We start from the raw sequence: 22,000 nt of genomic DNA, 5'->3' as shown, positions 1-22,000 counted from the left end.
TGGTTGCTACAGAGACCCACAAAGCCTACAATATTTACTATCTGGCACTTTACAGAGAAAGTTTGTTGACCGCTGATCTAAAAGGTACAATGCAAGAAATAATATTTGCAAGTCTCCAATGGAACCGAAGTTTAAAAAAATCTTTTTTTCTATATAGTGAAGATATTCTCTTAAAAAGATTTTAAAAGACTTCTTGACATGAGGTTTTACAAATTGAAAGGTTACAGAAGAATCTCTCTTCAACCTCTGTCCTTAGCCACCTTGTTCCCTTCCCTGGAGAACATATTATCAAATGGTTCTGGGTTCTTCCAGAGACATATCATGCAAAGATTATTGTTTTACTATGTTGAAGCAGCATTCTTATTTCAGTTGTGGTTATATTTCTCTATTTAGTAAGAAAAAAAAGACGGGGCTTCCCTGGTGGCACAGTGGTTGAAAGTCCACCTGCCAGTGCAGGGGACATGGGTTTGAGCCCGGGTCTGGGAGGATCCCACATGCCGTGGAGCAACTAGGCCCATGCACCACAACTGCTGAACCTGCGCTCTGGAGCCTGTGAGCCGCAGCTACTGAAGCCCACATGCCACAACTACTGAGGCCTTCATGCCTGGAACCCATGCTCCACAACGGGAGAGGCCACAGCGGTGAGAGGCCCGTGCACTGTGGCGAGGAGTGGCCTCTGCTCGCCACAACTAGAGAAAGCCCACGCACACCAACGAAGACCCAACACAGCCAAAAATAAATAAATTTTTTAAAAAAAGAGTAATTATGAGAAAAAATTTACAAGGGAAAGGTCAATTCTTAGTTCAGCTTGTCACAGATATTGTGTACATGCTGTGGGCCCACCCTGAATTGATGCAGCAGAGAATATGGAAAAACCTGTAAGATGTGGTCTAGCTGAGGAGTGGCCTACTACAGTGCTTGAACCAAATCCTGATGCATGAGTAGGAGTTGAGTAAATGCATGTTTGTATTATAAATACTGCCAAGACTGAAAACTTCCCTAACCTGGGAAAGGAAACAGATATCCAGGTTCAGGAAGCACAGAGGCTTCCAAACAAGATGAACCCAGGAGGTCCACACCAAGACACTTAGTAAATAAAATGGCAAAAATTAAAGATGGAGAATCTTAAAAGCAGCTAGTTATGTACAAGGGAACTCCCATAAGACTGTCAGCTGACTTTTCAGCAGAAACTCTGCAGGCCAGAGGGACTGGCATGATATATTCAAAGTGATGAAAGAAAAAACCCTACAATCAGGAATACCTGTCAAGGCTATCATTCAGATTTGAAGGAGAGAGAGAGTTTCACAGACAAGCAAAAGCTAAAATACTTCAGCACCACTAAAGCAGCTTCACAAGAAATGTTAAAGGGACTTCTCTAAGCAGAAAAGACCACACTAGAAATATGAAACTTATGAAAGGAAAAATCTTATTGGTATAGGCAAACATTCAGTAAAGGTAATTAATCAACCACTTATAAATCTAGTAGGAAGGTTAAAAGACAAAAGTAGTAAAATCATCTGTATCCACAATAAGTAGTTAAGGGATACACAAAACAGAAAGATATAAAATATGATGTCAAAAACATTAAAGGTGCGTGGGGGGAGTAAAAATGTAGAGTTGTTAGAATGTGTTTGAACTTAAGAAATTGTCAACTGAAAATAACTGTGTGTGTGTGTGTATGTGTGTGTGTGTGTGTGTGTGTGTGTGTGTGTGTGTGTGTTGTTATATATGAATGTTATGGTAACCAGAAATCAAAAACCTATAATATACACACAAAAACAGAAAGGAATCCAAACATGAAACTAAAGGTACTCATCAAATTACAAAGAAAGAGCACTAAAGAAGGAAGGAACAAAGAAGAACTACAGAAACAACCAGAAAATAATGAACAAAATGGCAATAAGTACATACCTATCAATAATTACTTTAAATGTAAATGGACTAAGTGCTCCAATCAAAAGACATAGACTGGCTGAAAGGATACAAAAACAAGATCCAGGGCTTCCCTGGTGGCACAGTGGTTGAGAGTCCTCCTGCCGATGCAGGGGACACGGGTTTGTGCTCCAGTCCAGGAAGATCCCACATGCCGTGGAGCGGCTAGGCCCGTGAGCCATGGCCGCTGAGCCTGCGCGTCTGGAGTCTGTGCTCCGCAATGGGAGAGGCCACAACAGTGAGAGGCCCATGTACTGCAAAAAACAAAAACAAACAAAAACAAAAACAAGATCCATATATCCTGCCCACAGGGGACTCACTTCAGATCTAAAGACACACACAGACTGAAAGTGAGGGGATACAAAAAAGTATTTCATGGAAATGAAAAGAAAGCTGGAGTAGCAATACTTCTATCAGACAAAATCGACTTTAAAAGAAAGACATTTTATAATGATAAATGGATAAATCCAGCAAGAAGATATAACAATTGTAAATATATATGAACCCAACATAGGAGCACGTAAATACATAAAGCAAATATTAGCCAGTGCTGTCCAAAAAATGTGAGCCACATTTGAAAATTTCTAGTAGCCATATTAAAGTGAAACGGAACCGGTGAAATTAATTTTAGTAATATATTTTAGTACAATATATAAGTAATATATAATTTCAACATGCAGTCAATATAAAATTGTTAATGAGATATTTTATACTTTTTTGCTATGTGAAGTCTTTGGAATTTGGTGTGGATTTTACATTTACAAGCACATCTTAATTCAGACTAGCCACATTTCACGTGCTCAGTAGCCACATGTAGGAGTAGCTTTGGTATTGGATAGCACAGCTCTAGATGCTGTATAAAGGGGACGTTCCCATCCACCACTTGCTCATGGTGGAATCCCTGGGTGTAATTCAGAGAGAACAAGTATACATATTAAAATCATAAAGCATCTCCTATTTAGTTATGCATAGTTTTGTGTTTGGGGTGAAACCAGTATAGTATAGCCACGTGTGAGGCTTGCTGTTGGGTTTGGCAGTTGGTCATCTGGCTGGTTTCTTCTGATGGCTCCCCAGGTACCCGAGTCCTACCCCTGCCTCCGTTTTTTGAGGAAGTGCTTGCTTCTCTCTTCCTTAGAAGTCTCCAGATACTGAAGAGTGTTCTTAAAGAGAGGAAAAATGCAGGTTAGTTGTTGTTGTTTTTTTAATATTTATTTATTTTGGCTGCACTGGATCTTAGTTGCGGCATGTGAGATTCTTTTAGTTGCGGCAGGCGGAATCTAGTTCCCCAACCAGGGATCGAACCTGGGCCCCCTGCATTGGTAGGGCGGAGTCTTACCCACTGGACCACCAGGGAAGTCCCAGGTTAGTTGGTTTTGCTTTTCTAGCGTTTTCCACTCTCTACCCAGGACCATCGTAGGGGAAATTTACTTGGCAGGTTCTTTCAGATTCCCCTTAGTAATACTTGTAAGTAATGAGTATTTTCTGCATTCAAAGGAAAATAAACATTTACAGCAAAATCTGCTGATTGCCAGTGTTGTACTTCTACATTTTGCCCTTGATTTGGGTATAGGTTAGAAAATAGCCAGACCCCCTGTCAAAGCTTTGGGTGGAAGCTACTGCTGATCAGCAAATTTGGCCCTTTTAATCGTTAGGACTGAAGAAAATGGAGTTCTTAAGAAAGAAAGTTTGAGACACATGGATAATTCAATCCATCAAACATTTTTTTGAGTCAACTTTGCCAGTACGGTGCTAGACAGTAGACTTCAAGCCCTATGTTCAGATATTCAGATAATTCAGTCTGATGTTAGGGCAGATAGGAAGAGATTTACACGTGAGTAACATCTGAGTCTTTCAAGAGTTCTTTAATGGAGGGATAGAATCGTGTCATGGCATATTACTTGGGAGGTGATGACATGTACGTGAGGCTTTCTGCTTTACTCAGAGAAGCTGTACACACATGTGAACATGCACAAGGATGATTTCCTCCAACCTAGGGTAGAGTTGGGTAGATTTATGGGATTGTGACATGTTTTCAGCTGTTGAATGATAAACATTTGGAAATGCAGTCATACTCTGCAGTTGGAAATTTATTAAATTTATAAATTGCACTAGAATCCCTTTCCATGGCTCTCATGATTCATGTCTGTTTCTAGCTTGATAATAAATAATTGCATCTTAGTACAATTCTTTTCTAATCTAAAACAGAATGAAAGCAAGCTAGGAAGCCTGTCGAGGGAAGGGAACCCCTAATGCTATTGACCCAATCAAAGTTTTAAAATGGCAGTTAACAAAGGAAAACTATGATTTTGGACTAGAAAATTTTTCAAGTGGCTGCATAAATGATGTCTTTCTTAATTTAGCAGTGAGATTTATGTTTATTGGGCATTTGTTTTAAATTTAGCATATACTCTGGGTCTGTTGATCTCGACAGCATGTTTCAGTGCAGACTAGCCACATTTCCACTGCTCGGCAGTGGTTCTCTGTGATATGCCAGACTCTGTGGCTGGCCACACAGAAACAAGAAGCTTGGTGTCCAGAATAATCCTTAGTAAAAATGTATGTATAATGTTACTTCCACCTTTATGAGCCAGAGGAAATTGAGGTCAAGACTAACCTGAACTTCCAGTTTGTATCATGCAAAGCTGGGATTCACCAAACAGCCAAAGCCCCTTCATGGAGAAGTACTACTTTTCTGTGTAAGAGAAATGGGGCTGAATTCTCACACAGAATACCGCTGGTCTAGACACGGGTAAAGGGCCTGGCCAAGGTGGCAGCCCTGGCGAACTACCTCTCGATCAGCGTGTGGTAGCATTTTCCGACACCCATTTTGTCTGTGTTTAATTGGGAGCCATACAACGTGGATTGGCTAGTTTGGGAATGGTAGTTATTCACTCTTGATATGTTTCTGGTCTTATAGAAAAGCCCGGTTTAATCTCAATTCTGGTCCCAGGCAGAAAACATTGAGAAAGAGCGTCAAAGGAAAAGTAACATGTTACCTAGGATACCAAATGGAAATACAGTACAAGTCAGGAAAACTCTTGAGGTCTGTTTATTTATTTATTTTTATTTTTTATTTTTTTTTTGGTATGCGGGCCTCTCACTGTTGTGGCCTCTCCCGTTGCGGAGCGCAGGCTCCGGACGCGCAGGCTCAGCGGCCATGGCTCATGGGCCCAGCCGCTCCGCGGCATGTGGGATCTTCCCGGACCGGGGCACGAACCCGCGTCCCCTGCATCGGCAGGCGGACTCTCAACCACTGCGCCACCAGGGAAGCCCAGGTCTGTTTATTTTTTGTCTTCTTTTCTTTGACTCCTTGATTGCAACTTCGCTCTTACGCCACTCATAGAAAGTCAGCAAGGCAACTACGATAGTACTTCAGGGGTTAAATCACTTAAAATTTAAACCCCAGAAATAAGGTTTATTGTGAAGGCCAAACTCCCTTTGGTGGGATTCCACAGCTGTGAGAAAATGTGGAGTGCCTACAAATTGACAACCAAATCAAGATAATTTATTTATTGTCCACACCTGAGGTTTTGTTTAGCGCTAAGTCATTTGATGTGCAAAGAAAATAGCAAAGTAGGTAAATATGGTGGCATATACTCATCATGTAACTGAAAATGTCTTTTTTTTTTAATATCTCTTTTTTCCCTTAAGAGACATACCTAATAGTGACCTTATTATGCAAGGCAGCAAATCTGGCTGTTGAAAACTTGTAAAGCACATTTGCCGTACCTTATTTAAGCATTGGAAATCCTATTTTATGATAGCAATCAAAGGGGTAAAATTATAAATCGCCTATGTGTATTAGAGCTGCATGAAAAGTAGGAAAAGTATAAATTGTTAATATGTAAAATAGCTGTATGAAATCACTTTAAAAGAAGCAATTCTTTGAGAAAACATTGGGAATATTAACAATGGTTATCTTTGGGTGATGGGAAATATAGGTGAATTTTTTCCTTGTTCTAATTTCCTTTATTTTTAAAGAGTCATCTGGAACGAGTCAGTGAAACATTTGACTTTTGTTTATTTAATTAAAAAAGATCTCTGACAGAGAGCTTAGTTCATCATGAATCTCCATTCACGGCTCGCTATCCTCTGTGGTCAGTCCAAGGCCCCTGATTTTTTTTTTTTTTTTTTTTGGTATCCCCTCTCCCCACCATGTTTTTGAAAAGGTACAAATCCCTGAAACATTGCCAGTGTTGTTTTATGCACGTGTTTATGTCTCATTTCTATAAATGGCATTGTGCTACAATTCTTATTCTGTTTTTTTACTGCTATCTTTCAGCACCATGATTTTAAACTCTATCCCCACTGCCATTTGTACGTTTAGTTCGTTGCTTTGGGTTGCTGTGTAGTATTCCTCAGTCTGCATTCATTACGTTTCCTTTTGTATTTCTTGAGTTGCATCCACTTTCCCGCTACCACAAACAGTGCTGCAAAGGTTATCTTTGAACTTGTGCCCTAGTGGAACTATCTGCGAGTTTCTCTGGAGTACACAGATCCAGGAGCAGAATTGCTGGGCCATAGGAAACAGGCACACTTAACTGAGACACAGGCAGCCAGGTTGCTTTTCTGGAAAGTGGCTGCAGCAGCCTGTCCACATTTCCATCAGCAGGTCAGGCATGGGCCAGGTCCCCCACCCCCACCTGCTAAGTATTACCCACCTTTCTAATTTTTCTCTGTCTGATGGGTGCAAAGTGGTATCTTGTTGTTTTGACATTTCTCTGATTGCTGGTGATGTTAGCATTCTGACTTCCACCTTTGTGCATTGCCTCTTCTTAATCTTTGTTTTTGTTTCTCTGATTTCCTGACTTAAAAAAAAATCTATCTATATCTATACTAGCTTTATTATTTATTCACACATCATACAATTTACCCACTTAAAAAGCATTCATTGCTTTTTAGTATACTCACAGTGTTGTGCAACCATCACCATGATCCATTTTAGAACATTTTCATCAGCTCCCAAAGTGGCTGTTCCTTGAGCTCCAGGAGACGTGTTTAGGTTGGGCACTCCCTGTGACCTTGCTGATCCCACAGGCCTGAACGAAAGGTCCGTGGACTCTGGTTGCTGAGGCCCTGGTTTCTGCCTTCCACAGCTTGGTCGTTCAGCTTGCTTTTGAGTGTGTGTCCTTCCGATGAATTCTCCCACAGCCCACTCCCTCGCTTTGTGCTTATTGCCAGCATTGGTTTCTGTTTGCTTACAACCAAAAGAAAACTAAGTCATAAATTTGTACATACAGGAGGGATTTTTGCAAGGAACAGACCCTAGAATGTGAAACTGATTGAGAATGGCAGAGCCTGCCCTGTTTTTTATAATAAAGGGCAGCAAAACTGCTGATCAGACTTTGCTTCATTTTTTTTTCCTGGGACTGTGCACCTTACGTATAAAATGTCTGGATGTTTCCCAGGGTGGGCTACTTTTCTGCCTTTCTCAAGGTGCTTCCAGAAAGCACTAAGCTTTGGTGTACAGCATCATTAAGAAAGCATATACTCTGGCTGATGATCCGACGTACGAATCTGTCGGTCACGCTCCCTTAGGAAGCAGTCTGCTAAGATGGTGTCGTGTGCGGCAGGGGAACCCTCCCACCACTTCGCTCGGGTGGGGTCTTGGAAGACGCTGGGTGAAGGAAATCCAGAGGACACAACCTGAGTTGATCAAGGACCTCTCTCCACGGCCAGGGAGGTGAATTGACAAGGAGACTCTAAGGACGTTCCAGGAGGATCATGTCCATGCTTGACATGTTGCTTTTCTTTTTTCCTTTTTATTGAACATTTTTGGTCCCTCCCTGCTCATGTTGTATAACGGATATCATTCAGGCCACAAGTTGCAAGACCATGAGACGTCACATCTCATCCTGCTTGAGTCATGGACATCACCAAGTGATACTTGCCTTGGAAGCTGGATGGGGAGACTGATTTTGAGTTGCCTCATATTGGGAAGGGGGTCAGTTCATTTTTGGTTGTATTTGGATTAGCTGTAGTAGGTGGTAGCATTTAAAAATATGCATAGGAATGAAGGCATGTGTGTGTGTGTGTATACGCACAATAAACTACCAAGGATAGACTGTGGTATATACACTTGTTGTTTTGTCTTCCCAGTGAAGAAACCTGTAGTCAGGTTTCTGGTGTGATAAAGCTACTTAACAACTAACACCCCCAAATCTCAATGGCTCACAAAAACAAGCACTTATTTCTTACTCATGGGTCTGCAAGTAGTTGTGGCTTTGCAGCACTTGGCTTCTGTCTGCAGGTTGGTTTCTGGTCTGCTCCATATATCCCCAGCGGCTACTCAAGGCCTGTTCTCATGGCCAGTGGCAGAAGTGCAAGAGAGGCCAAGCCAAACCCTGCGAACACAACTAAAGCATCTGCTGTAATGCCATTGGCTAAATCAGCGACGGTTGGGACTTAGTCTCTGCCCACAGTAAACCCTGGTAAAGGAAGGGAAGGAAGGAAGAATTGAGAACAAATAATCCATTCTTCTACACTCCCTCTTCTTTTGAGAAATCAACCATGTGATTTCAATGTGTTTTCTCTCTCCACAGATTACATTGTTATCTGTTCAGTTGCTCATGTTAGAAGCCTAGGGTATAAGAGAAGTTCCAGATTGGGAAGGAAGGAGCATTTGTTCAGTTTTAGATATATTGAGTTTGAGCTGACTATGGGATAGTCAGAGAGATGAGGAGACTGTTGACTATATAGATCCAAATCGAAACTATTGTGGTTATTTTCTCACTCAAGTTCCTACAGGTTTTATGAGTGGGGCTGATGACAAGTGTTACTAATTTCTTCGACTGACGGCCACTAAGTTGTCCTTATGCTGTAACTCTTAAGTTTTTCTGTATTCTGAACCAAGACTGGTCCTCTTACCTTTCATACATGACTCTGTGGGTTGTTAAACGTCGACATCAAGGTTCTCTGTGTGAAATTCCCATGCAGATTTTGTTGACTTCAGAGAAGTTATATGACTGAAGGGCATTAGCAGGTCATATTTTTCAATGTAGACCTGCTTTAGTGCACCATTTGTAAAGGTTCTCCTGAAAAAGGATTTTCTGTGTTTGTGTAAATACACTTGTGTCATCATATCTCATGCAAATTGTCTGTATTGATTAATGGTCTCTTGTTTGCTTCCTTTTGCTTGTTGTATTTATAGCTCACATTACGTATAATTGTTGGACAACATAATATGAACCAGATGGCTTCATTATTCTGTGTTTCACATTTTGAATTTTAAATTTCACATTGGACTGCTTGTCAGCGGCCAGCTGTGTCCTGGAGGAGGAGATAAGGCCAGACCGTAGTTGAAAGATCCTGGGTCCGATACTGTGGACAGTAAGCGCTGTCGAGGTGTTAGCATTTGAGGTTTCTTCTGGCCCTTGGTTTCACTTGGGAATTCAGAGTGGAAGGCCAGAGAGAGAGAGACTGGACGTCAAAGGCCTTCTGAACCACTCAGCTGGCCTGTGATTGCAATGTGTTTGAAAAGACTCTTTACCAATAAGCCCACAGAATCTATTATATGTTAGGAATTTTGACCACAGGTAGTAATTTTTAAAAATACGAGTATCGGTCAGGGGCCCAGCAGGAGAGAGATGGTATATTCAAATAGGATAATTGAGGAATGGTTCCTTAAGGGACTATTTCCAATAGCATGGGTTAAGGAAAACAAGGTTCAGTGAAGTAATATTCTAGACTTGAATGAGCAAGAGGGAGGAGACCCAGAGAGCAGCTACAGGTATAGGAGAGAGTGACTGGGCCATAGGATAGCCAGACATTTGGCCTCCCTGATGTGGGTGGGCGTCATCCAATCTGTTGAAGACCTGAGTAGAATAAAGGGGCTGAGTAAGAAGAAACTCCTCCCGTTTGACTGCTGAGCTGGGAAAAGTCTTTTCTGGGCTTGGACTCGGCCTAACACATCAGCTCTTCCTGGGTCTTGAGCCTATTGGCTTTTGGACTGGAACTTACTTCATGGGCTCTCCTTGTTCTCAAGCCTTCAGACTCACACTGGAACTCTTCTGGGTCTCCAGCTTGCCAACTCACCCTGCAAATCTTGGGACTTCTCAGCCCCATAATCATGTGAGCCAATTCCTTAGAATAAATCTCTATTCGTCTCTCTCTTTGTCACACACACACATCCTATTGGTTCTGTTTCTCTGGAGGACGCTGACTAATACAAAGGCCAAGGCAACTGGTGCTGTGGCCTTTCTTAGACATATAGACATCCTGGCAGGGAAGACATCATAGGCAGGGAAGGAGCTGAAGGAATAAATACTTAAATCTCACCCTTCTCCCTGGTGCCTCCAATTGGTTGAACTCGCCTGGAAGTTCTAGAGCAAGGGAGCCAGTGGAAGCAGTCTTTAAAGAGTCTGGGATACAGAGCAGGATGGAGAAAGGTGAAAAGTGGGTCTCGAAGGGCTAATGGAGCCTTTCCATATAATGTATCTAAAACGACTATTGTTACCACTTTCTTATATAGCCTCCCAGAGATATGCTATGCATACAAAAGCATATATGGTGCTCTTGGTAATTTCCATGATATTTCAAAGTCTTCCAAAAATATCAGTTTGATGGCTGCATAATATTAAAAGCCTTTTACTATGAAATAGTCTTACATAGATGTTACACTTATATAATATAAATATATTAATGAATGACACTCCTGTGTATCCCATCACCCTGCTTAAGAACTAGAACACTGCCCAAACTTCAGGACTGCTGTGGGTGCCTTCCCAGTTCCATTGAATGAAGGTTAACCATTATTTTAAACTGTATTATCATTCCTTTGTGATAATAATTTCATTATAATATTTCTGAATATATATGTGTTCCTAAACAATATATTGTCAAACTTTGTATGACTTCGGCATTTATGTAGTTTCAAATGTATTTGTGTAGTTTGCATGTAGACTTCTGAGAATCGATTTTTATACTTAACATTATAATTTTGTGATTCATCCAAGTAGATGTATTTTATTTAATTTTTGATGCTGTATAGTGTTCCATTGTGTGTATATACTAGAATTTGTTTATTTTACTGTCAATGGACATTTGTCATTTTTACCTTTTTATAGTATTGCTATCCAATTTCTGTGTGCATTTGTGCCAGAGATTCTCTAGGCCAGATACCTGGAAGGAAAGAAACTGGGTTATGGTGATTATCTTCAACTTTACAAGGTAATACCATACTATATTCCAAAGTTGTTGTTCTAATATTCACTCCCCATTGCCAGTGTATTAGTTTTGTTGCTCCGTATCTAAACACCTTTAATCATGAAAACATAACATTAATAGAGTGAAAAGGCAAGACACATAATATAAGAAGAAAATTTTCAACACATATATTGAACAAAGGACTGATATTCAGTTTATCAGTGAGAGAAATACAGACATCTCAACTTTTAAAAGTGGGCAAAAGACTTGAACAGATACTTCATAAAAAAGGATTTCTGAGTTGCCGATAAACATATGAAAAGGTGCTTCGCTCATTAGTTCTTCAGGGAAATGCACATTTAAGACACAATGAGAAGCCTCCTCTGTACTCCCCAAATCCTAGCACTAGGAAAACTGATCTTGCTAAGTGTTGGCCATGATGTGCAGTACCAAAAACTCTTTTTCTCTACTGGTGGTCATGTATCTCAGTACAACCACACTGGAAACTTGGTAGTATCTACTAAAGCTGAACATAGGCATAGCTATAACACACAATTCCATTCCCAAAAGAAATTCCTACAAAATGTCAGTAATAGCATTATTCATCAGAATCAAACACTGAAAATAGCCCAAATGTCCATCAAAAGTTGTATATACTTGCAACAAAATGGATGAATCTCACAACTATGGGGAAGAATGAAAGATACTAGATACAAAAAAGAACATTCTGTATTTTTTTATATATATATATAAAATCCCCCAATGGACAGAACTGACTGATAGTAATAGAAGTAAGGATGATTAGTTAGCTTCGGGGAAGGTGATGACTTGGAGTGGACATACTGGGGGCATCCAGGACTAATAATATTCTTTATCTTGTTCTGAGAATGAGTACATGGGTAAATTCATTTTGTGGGAGTTCAATGAAGTATGTACTTATGATTTCTGTACTTCTGGTACTTATGTACTCTTCAGTAAGAACTATCTTGAGGGGACTTCCCTGGTGGTCCAGTGGTTAAGACTCTGAGCTCCCAATGCAGGGGCCTGGGTTTGATCCCTGGTCAGGGAACTAGATCCTGCTTGCATGCTGCAACTAAGACTCTGCAGGTCGCAACTAAAGATGCCACATGCTGCAACTAAAAAAGATCCCGCGTGCCACAACTAAAGATCCCATGTGCCGCAACTAAGACCTGGCGCAGCCAAATAAATAAATATTTTAAAAAAAAAGAACTATCTTGAAAATGCCATATGTTTGGAAATTAACAAACACATGTCTAAATGATCATGAGTAAGAAAAGAAATCATGATGGAAATTTAATAATGTCAATACTGCATATCAAAACTTGCAGGTTAAGTGGTACTATAAGGGAAATTTATAGTCTTACATGTTTACATTGGAAAAGAAGAAAAGCTTATAAATATGTGTGGTGTCCAAATATAGCAATAAAACCTTTTCTAAAAAAAGGATAAAGAAAGAAATAACAATAAATGGAATAGAAAACAGACACAATTTAAAAAACTCAACAAAGACCAAAAGTTGATCAAGAAAACAAAAAAAGAGAAAAAGCACATATAAACAACTTTAAGGATGAAAAAGGAGGACATAGCTACAAGAAGTCCAACCATGTCTACCTGTACAGATTTTGTTTTCCAAAGATCACCCTGCTTGGGGAATGTATTATAGAGGAACTTGAGTGAATGCAAACAGAGTAGTTAAGAGTTTATTGCTGTAATCCAGGTAAGATGTAATGTAGCTTTTATTGGAACTAGAGTCTTGCTTAGGGATGACACTCACATTCTAAGGTTATCCATTTACTGTCTTAACTTTTCTTCTAATATATATATATATATATATATATATATACTTATTTATTTATTATTATTTTTTTGTTTTGCGGTACGCGGGCCTCTCACTGTTGTGGCCTCTCCCGTTGCGGAGCACAGGCTCTGGACGCGCAGGCTCAGCGGCCATGGCTCACGGGCCCAGCCGCTCCGCAGCATGTGGGATCTTCCCGGACTGGGGCACGAACCCGTGTCCCTTGCATCGGCAGGTGGACTCTCAACCACTGCGCCACCAGGGAAGCCCGCCTTCTAATATTTTTATTGTTTTATTTTTACACTTAAAACTGTAATCTTCGTCTGGAATTTAAAAATATATAGTAGGAGGTAGAGCTATGGTGTTTTTTTTCAGATGGAAAACCATTTAACGTAATACAACTCGTTTAAAAATAAATTGAAATACCACCCTTGTAAATTAAGTTTCTGTATTTACTTGAATCTGTTTCTGTATTCTGCATTCTTTGTTCTACCATGAATTTGTCTCCTCCTATGCAGATACTGTACAGCAGGTTTTACAGTAAGTCTTAATATCTGGGAAGATAAATTACTCCCCTCAGAATTTTTCTTTTATTTTTCCTTGGTTTTATTTTGTTACATTTATTCTTCTATATAAGCTTTAAAATAATTTTACCCTTTAAAAAATTCTGATATTCACGCTGATTGGAATGGCGTTTGTATTTTAATTTTAGAAGAATTGACACTTGTCTTCCCTTCCAGAAACATGTTCTAACTTTCCGTTTATTCAGGTCACCTTTTCTTTGCCATGAATATAGATTTCAGAACTTGACTGTAATTATGTTCAGCATTTTATGTCTTTCACTTGAATATTTGAAAGTAATATTCATTTTACATTATGCACTTTAACAAGCAAATAGTGCTCATTTAGTTAATCCCTTAATAGTCTAAACATTTCCAACATTTCAAGTATGTCATTTTGAATATGGAAATTCTTCTTGCTCTGAGAATTACTGAAAACCTCTGATTCGTGATTAGGTTGAAGAGAAGGAAAAGTATTAAATTTAGATTAATCAGTAGGGGTGAGGGATAAATTGGGAGGTTGGGATCAATACATACACAATACCACGTATAAAATAGATAACTAATAAGGATCTAATTATAGCACAGGGAACTCTACTCAATACTCTATAATGACCTATATGGGAAAAGAATCTAAAAAAGAGTGGATATATGTATATGTATAACTGATTTGCTTTGCTGTACACCTGAAATAAACACAACATTGTAAATCAACTATACTCCAATAAAAATTATTAAAAATAATAAAATTAGACTAATCAACTTAATGTAACTTAACAGACAGTCATGTGTAACTTTTGAATATGTTATGCACCATTGTCTCTTTTACAGATGCCTCTTTGCAGCTTTTCATTTCATCATGTAGCAAAGACACAGGGGATTAGTTTGGGATTTGAATCAAGTTATCTTCATAGTTTCTGAGTGAATCAGGTTTACAAGTTCATCCAGAATTATTCAACAGTCAATAAAGAAGGTGCATGGACATCTAACATCCTCCACTCCCCCTGTAACCACCACCGTGATGCTTAGAGAGGAAAGAGACTACTTTCAAATAGCAAGACTCCCAATGAGTGGGAATGATCAAAAGGCGTTATCAACACGAGCAGTTATTTTTCTTTTATGTTTCAGTGAGATTCTCGTCTAGCAGAGTAAGATGACAGATGCAGCCCCTACTTATTACTTGGGTTTCCCTACAGAAATGATTCTGGAAACACCAACAGGCTTGCATCCTTACGTGAGGCAGAGGATCTTTGGAGATGGACATAGAAGGTAAGTGAAGGGGAACTAATCAACACTCTCCTTTCTCTTGCCAAAGACAAATCCTTTTTTTTTTTTTTTTGGCGGTACGCGGGCCTCTCACTGTTGTGGCCTCTCCCGTTGCGGAGCACAGGCTCCGGACGCGCAGGCTCAGCGGCCATGGCTCACGGGCCCGGCCGCTCCGCAGCATGTGGGATCTTCCGGGACCGGGGCACGAACCCGTGTCCCCTGCATCGGCAGGCGGACTCTCAACCACTGTGCCACCAGGGAAGCCCTTTTTTTGGGCCATACCCCTGCAGTGGAAGCTCGGAGTCTTAACCACTAGACTGCCAGGGAAGTCCCAAATCCGTTCTTATTTAGTGAAGACAGTGCCCAAACCAGAAACTGCAAAACTGTGAAAGGGAACTATTTTGGGAAAATATTTTTCTTGTTGCCATTATCTAAAATGAAGCAGCCATGAGAATACAAGGGGAAAATCTAAATATGGTATTTTGGGGGGAAGGGATGACAGGGTTACTTTTCAGTATATTTTAATTGAAACAAGACGTGAGTTGGCTCTAGTCACACAGGTGGAGTGGGGCTCCTTTGTGACAGTGGATCGCAACCCAGGCTACACATTAGAATCACCTGAGGTGATATGGAAAATGCTAGTGCCTCAGCTCAGCCCTCAACAAGTTCTTACTCAATTGGCCTAGGATTGGCCTGGGCCTGGGTCTTTTTTAAAACCCCTAGTAAGTCCTAATGTGGAGCCAGTGATGAGAACACTGTTTTGGAGAAATTACCAAGGGTTTGGGAGGATCAGTATTTTTTTAACAATGTGTGAAACAAAATCACTGCCAGATTTGGCAGGAGATTGCAAAGTGACATGCCAATAGAAAGTATGATAGTAAACCTCTATTTTAGCTTATTTATTAGGGAACAACCAGTGTCCTGCTAGTTAACTTTGGGGGGCTATTTTTTCTAAGTTAGACTTTTCATACTGAAATAATACTTCCATCAAATGAACATCATTCCCTCACATTTGTCATTGTTTGAAGTCATATCTTGACCTTCCAAAATGCCTTTAAAATTTCCTTTTGAGTCAGTTAAGTGTTACTCCTTCCTGGAACAGATAACTGGTTTAAGTGGTTTTTGGAATCTTCTCTGGTTTGATTTATGACCGTGAAAGTGAAACCGCACAACTTGGATGGGACTTGAACCCAGCCAAAACCCAGACTGGGTCTTGAACCCACTGTCTTCTAATTGAAATCACACACCTGGTCTCAGGACTTAATGAAGCTCAGGTTCTTTATATTTCAACTTAGAAGGAATTCAGCCAGTGGCAAAGTGATAGGTAAGTAGATTTATTTAGAGAGATACACATTCCATAGAATGTGGTCCATCTCAAAAGGCAAGAGTGACCCTGGGAGAAACACATTCCACAGACAGTGTGGGCCATCTCAGAAAGCGACAGCCTCCAAAATACGGGGTGGTTAGTTTTTAGGGGCTGGGTAATTTCATAGGCTAATGAGTGGGAAGATTATTCCAACCATTTTGGAGAAGGGTTGGGGTTTCAAGGAATTGGGCCACTGCCCACTTTTTGCCCTTTTATGGTTGGCCTTGCAACTGTCATGGCAGCTGTGGGTGTGTCTTTTAGCTAATGTATTACAATGAGCGTATAATGAGGCTCAAGGTCTACTGGAAGTCGAATCTTTCACCATCTTGGACCTAGTTAGTTCTAACCAGTTATGTCATATCCTCAACGGCTATGTCATTCTTTAAGGGTTGTGCCCTGCCCCCTTCCCTCCTGTTTCAAAAGGAGCCTGAAATTGTGCAGTTGTTGGTTACTTGAAAATTTTTCTTGAAAAATTCTAAGGAAATGGGCAAGACTTTAGCTGACTAGGGGTTCTGTTTTCAGCATCTTATTCAGCTACTGCCTAATTCTATTTTGTCTCCTGTATAATTGTTAAATATTCATTTTCTGCCTGTATCTGAAATTCATGAGTGATATTGCTCTGTATTTTCCATGAGTGATCCTTGTTTTCAGCCTGAAGAGTCTTTCCTTTTCTTTCTTGTTTTTAATTTCCCAAGAGCCTTCTTAGAACTGGATTTTTATCCACCCGTGATATCCCAACAATTTATGTTGGTCCTCTAAGACCATTGCTATAGGACTCAATGGTGTTCTCTTATCTATCGGTGTTGTTTTTGATTGATTTGATGCTGGACTCCAAAAAAACATTTATGTTTAGAAATTTGGAGATTTCCTGATGCTGCTTCATGGCTGGTTCTCCCCTGACATAGAGTAGGAAAAGTCCCAAGTGCTCTGTCCTGCAGGACAGCCCCACCATACACGCCCCCCCGCCCCCAACTTCACCCATGGCTGGAGAAAGCAGGCTTTTCCTAGAGCTCCCTGTGTCTGTGCCCTCTCCCTCTCTCCTGAGTTGCGGCCTACCCTCGAGCTTGAGCTGAGATATACAGAGAGAAGAAAACCTAGGAACTCTCTTCCAGGTCATCATTTAAGACCTGGGTTCCTTACCCAGTCCTGCTGTTCTTTATTCACTGTAGTAGGCAGAATAATGCCTCCCCACAGAAAAAGATGTCAATATTCAAATTCCTGGCACCTGTGACTATATAACCTTACCTGGCAAAAGGGATTTTGCAAACTTAATTAACTTAATGATTTTGTGATGAGATTAACCTGGATTATCTGGGTGGGCCAATGAAATCACAAGGGCCCTTATAAGAAACAGGCAAGAGAGTCAGAGGTGGTGGAGCTGTGGTAACAGAAGCAGGATTAGGAGTGCTGTGAGTCAAGGAATGCAGGCAGCCTTTGGAAGCTGGAGACAAGGAAACAGAAGATTCTCTAGAGCCTCCGGAAGGAACACAGCCTTGCAGACCCATTTTACGTTTCTGACCTCTAGAACCGTAAGAGAACTTATCTGTCTTATTTTAAACCACTAAATTTGTGATAATTTGTTTAAGCAGCAAAAGAAAACTAATTCATCCACCTTTCGGAGTCATCTGGTAGTTGCTTTATGGAGTTTGTCTAGGGCTTTTTGTTACAATCAGAGGGAGAGATGTGTTACCGGGCCCTTTCTAGATTCTTGGACAGCATTACCATAGATATAAATGAATATCGCTTCCACAAGACTCTTAGGCAAGCAAAGCTTTTTATTAAAAGAAAGAGCTTGTGCACAAGGGAGAAGGCAGGAAAAAAATGCCAGCTCCCGGAGTAGAAGGGGCGAGTTGCTTTTATAACAAAAGGGAGGGTTTTCTCTTTATAACTGATAGTTTTGAGAAGTCTTCAAACTTTTTGATCAGCAGCAGATGGCTCCACAGTGTCTATCGGGAATAGGGAGCGCTTCTGGGAGCGCTTCTGGGAGGGGAAAGGAGTGCCTCAGAGTTTTCTGCAAGAAAGCACAGGAGTAGATAAGGTTAAAATTTATAGTTGAGGGCTTCCCTGGTGGCACAGTGGTTGAGAGTCCGCCTGCCAATGCAGGGGACACGGGTTCATGCCCCGGTCTGCAGAGCGGCTGGGCCCGTGAGCCATGGCCGCTGAGCCTGCGCGTCCGGAGCCTGTGCTCCGCAACGGGAGAGGCCACAACAGTGAGAGGCCCGTGTACCGCAAAAAAAAAAAAAAAAAAAAAAAAAAAAATTATAGTTGAGCTTCTTGTCTTATGGCAACTAGGTATACTTGCTAGTGCAACAGAGACAAAGTTAATTTTCTATTCCCGGGAGCCTGGTTTTTCTCTCTGGGGCTCAGGCCTCCAGGGCCTTTGTTCTTTAGCTTGCAAGGCCTGTTTTGCCCAAGGCCATTCCCTAGTCCTTTTCCAAAATGGCTGTGCTCTTTTCATCCTGTCTTAGATGGTGTGGAGTGTCCTTACTCCAGCTTGAGTGGAACCAGAGCCCATTATTATTATTTTTTAATTAATTTATTTATTTTTGGCTGCGTTGGGTCTTCATTGCTGTGCGCGGGCTTTCTCTAGTTGCGGCGAGTGGGGGCTGCTCTTCCTTGCGGTGCGCGGGTTTCTCATTGCAGTGGCTTCTCGTTGTGGAGCACGGGCTCTAGGCACGTGGGCTTCAGTAGTTGTGGCTCGCGGGCTCTAGAGCGCAGGCTCAGTAGTTGTGGCGCACGGACTTATTATTATTAAATGAGGCATTTACTATACTCCTTCCTAAGAGCACCAGGTGGGGAACACGTTTTCTAAACTAGATCTAGGAAGTGGGATGTGGAATCAATCCATCCTCCTCCCCTTCAGGGTTGTCCAATAGTTAATGAATTAAAAAAACATGACTAAATAAAAACAAATCCCCCACACAGTCCCCCACCCAGAAAAAGGAAAAAAAAAACAAAAATTAGATGTCCCAGATTACTCGCCAAAGTGGAACCCGGGAACAGCTTCAACAACCCAAATTAGTCTGTTACAGAGTCATCACAAGCATGCCTTGCTTTCAAACAAAAAATAATTTTTTTGAAACAAAAAACTAAAAACTAGTACTGATCACTTTTCTGACCATACACTATTACTCAAAATTAACTAGTATTGAGAAGGGGAAGGGGGCCATAGCTATGGGCCTTGTCTCACACGCGTGCGTGTGGGTAGGTGCAGGGCATTTGTCATTATTGCAAAAATGAATTTTAATTTTTTAATCTTTAGTTTGATTTAAACATTGCTTTTAGTATATCATGAGTGATATTTGCAACAAAAAGAATAAAATGCCTAGGAATAAACCTACCCAGGGAGACAAAAGACCTGCATGCAGAAAACTATATAAGACACTGATGAAAGAAATTAAAGATGATACACATTTTTTCAGCTCTCTATGGGCTTAATTCTGTCCACGCACTCAGAAGTCGCCCATGGCCATAAGCAGTTTATGAGCCTTTTGTAAAGACAGTCTTCTGAAATCAAGAGACTCTGTGTTATAATGGAATTTTGGTTTTGCTTTTTTACGGCAAAGATAAATGCAGTCATTGAGATAAATAGGCTCTTACAGCAAGTTCCGTTTGTTTTTTTTCCGAAAAGCTTTGGAATTATTTTAGTGATCATGGGGTATAAAGAGTTAGACCTGCGGTGTCCATATGTACCGACTGTTTTTGACAACTATGCAGTCACAATTACGATTGGTGGACAGCCTCGTACTCTTGGACTTTTTGATACTGCAGGGCAAGAGGATTATGACAGATTACGACTCCTGAGTTATCCACAAACAGATGTATTTCTAGCCTGTTTTTCAGTGGTCTCTCCATCCTCATTCGAAAATGTTAAGAAAAGTGGGTGCCTGAGATAACACTGTCCAAAGACCCCTTTCTTGCTTGTTGGGACCCAAATTGATCTCAGAGATGACCCCTCTACTGAGAAACTTGCTAAGAATAAACAGAAGCCTATCACCCCAGAGACTGCTGAAAAACTGGCCTGTGACCTGAAGGCTGTCAGGTATGTGGAGTGTTCTGCACTTACACAGAAAGGCCTGAAGAATGTGTTTTGACGAAACAACCCTGGCTGCCCGGGAGCCTCCAGAGCTGAAGAAGAGCCGCAGGTGTGTGCTGCTATGAACGTCTCTCCAGAGCCCTTTCTGCACAGCTGGTGTCCACATCATACTAAAAGCAATGTTTAAATCAAACTAAAGATTAAAAATTAAAATTCATTTTTGTAATAATGACAAATGCCCTGCACCTACCCACATGGACTCGTGTGAGACAAGGCCCATAGCTATGGCCCCCTTCCCCTTCTCAATACTAGTTAATTTTGAGTAATAATGTATTGTCAGAAAAGTGATCAGTACTAGTTTTTATTTTGTTGTTTCAAAAAAATTATTATTTTTTGTTTAAAAGCAAGGCATGCTTGTGATGACTCTGTAACAGACTAATTTGGGTTGTTGAAGCTGTTTCCGGGTTCCACTTTGGCGAGTAATCTGGGACATCTAGTTTCTGGGGTTTTTTTTTTCCTTTTTCTGGGTGGGGGAGTGTGTATGGGATTTGTTTTTATCTAGTCGTGTTTTTTTAATTCATTAACCATTGGACAGCCCTTAAGGGGAGGAGGGTGGATTGAGTCCACATCCCACTTCCTAGATCTAGTTTAGAAAACGTGTTCCCCACCTGGTGCTCTTAGGAAGGAGTATAGTAAACGCCTCATTTAATAATATACTCCTTTTTGAAAGTTGCCTTTTCTCTCCACCCTTGAGTAGGTCCAGTATTTGGTGAAACTCATGAGAGTGGGTGGAACCTGTCCTGCCCCTCCGCTTTTCTAGGACGCACTATACATGTGACCGGCTCTCAAGGAAATTTGTTTGCCATTTGCCGATTTGTTTTGAAGTTAATTTCTAACTTCTTTCACTGATGCATGAAGAAAAGTATCGCGCCTTTTGAAATACACCAAATGGATTGAGTACGTAATGAAAAAACAATTTTTCCCTGCCAGTCATTGTCTTAATATGCTGAGCATAGATGTGCAGCTTAAGAGTGTATGATACAGCGTTCCTAGAACACAGCTGAAGACCTGGTATATAGAGGAAATCCGAGGGGTGGTGCTAGAAGACAGATGTCTATGGGATGATTCACATCCTCTTTCAAGTTATGAGGGTAGAGACCTGCTTCATTAAGAAGCTGGGGGGTGGGGTGGGGTAGGGTGGGGGTGGGGAGAACATTTAACCACGTGGGGACCAGTCAGGGGAATCCCCTTATTTCTGTTTTGCATATGAGGAACCCTAGAGCAGCCAGGTGAGGCTCTCTAGTTTAATAAGAATCCTGGGGAGGGTCTTATGAAGACTCTTCATAAGCTGATAAAATCCCTGGTAACACTTTTCTTGGTTGCAGTTTCCAAGTCTTAAAAATGTTAGGTAATCTTCCCCACCTTCCCCAAATCTGAATTCTTCTAGATGTCATTAGTGTTGAACCAATGCTTTCTAATGTCTCAATTCTTTGTATATGCATTCTTTTCAGATGTATTAAATAAACAAACCCTTTAAAAAAAAAAAAGTGCCTGTGCCATGTGATAATAGGATAAATTCGATATGAAATTCACTTGGTCATGCAGCTGTTGGATTAAGAGATTCTTGAATTTTAAAAGTTATGGATGAGTTATTTCACATTTCGCATGTACAGTGAGACTTCATTAATCTTCTCACACTGCAGTATTACAAATCTGCTTAATACAAATTGGCAGAAGATGAGCACTCCCTTAAATTCCCATGCTCAGCCTCCACCTCCAGCACTCTGTTGGAACTCTGGTCCTTCCAGTTCCTTCCAGATGGTCTTGGGAGTCTCAGGCAGGGATCTCATGAAGGCTCCAGGAAAGAGTTCCCTTGGCCG

At 40.8% G+C, this 22,000-nt stretch overlaps 1 long non-coding RNA gene, 1 other non-coding gene and 1 pseudogene across 2 annotated transcripts; 2 read left to right on the top strand and 1 right to left on the bottom strand.

Annotated features, from left to right (window-relative positions):
- Positions 1 to 3,213: 3,213 nt before the first annotated feature.
- Positions 3,214 to 3,286, bottom strand: TRNAG-ACC (transfer RNA glycine (anticodon ACC)). Its single transcript has one exon. It is a non-coding gene; the product is annotated as a tRNA-Gly (tRNA).
- A 14,913-nt stretch (positions 3,287 to 18,199) lies between these two features.
- On the top strand, positions 18,200 to 21,650 carry LOC125963057 (uncharacterized). The gene is made up of 2 exons (XR_007474822.1): positions 18,200 to 18,910; positions 20,732 to 21,650. It is a non-coding gene; the product is annotated as an uncharacterized LOC125963057 (long non-coding RNA).
- LOC101273453 (cell division control protein 42 homolog) lies at positions 19,699 to 20,588 on the top strand (annotated as a pseudogene).
- Positions 21,651 to 22,000: the final 350 nt, after the last annotated feature.

The sequence above is a fragment of the Orcinus orca genome, chromosome X (assembly GCF_937001465.1).
Source record: "Orcinus orca chromosome X, mOrcOrc1.1, whole genome shotgun sequence".
Lineage (NCBI taxonomy): Eukaryota > Metazoa > Chordata > Mammalia > Artiodactyla > Delphinidae > Orcinus > Orcinus orca.
This window is presented reverse-complemented; position numbering and strand designations above follow the sequence as displayed.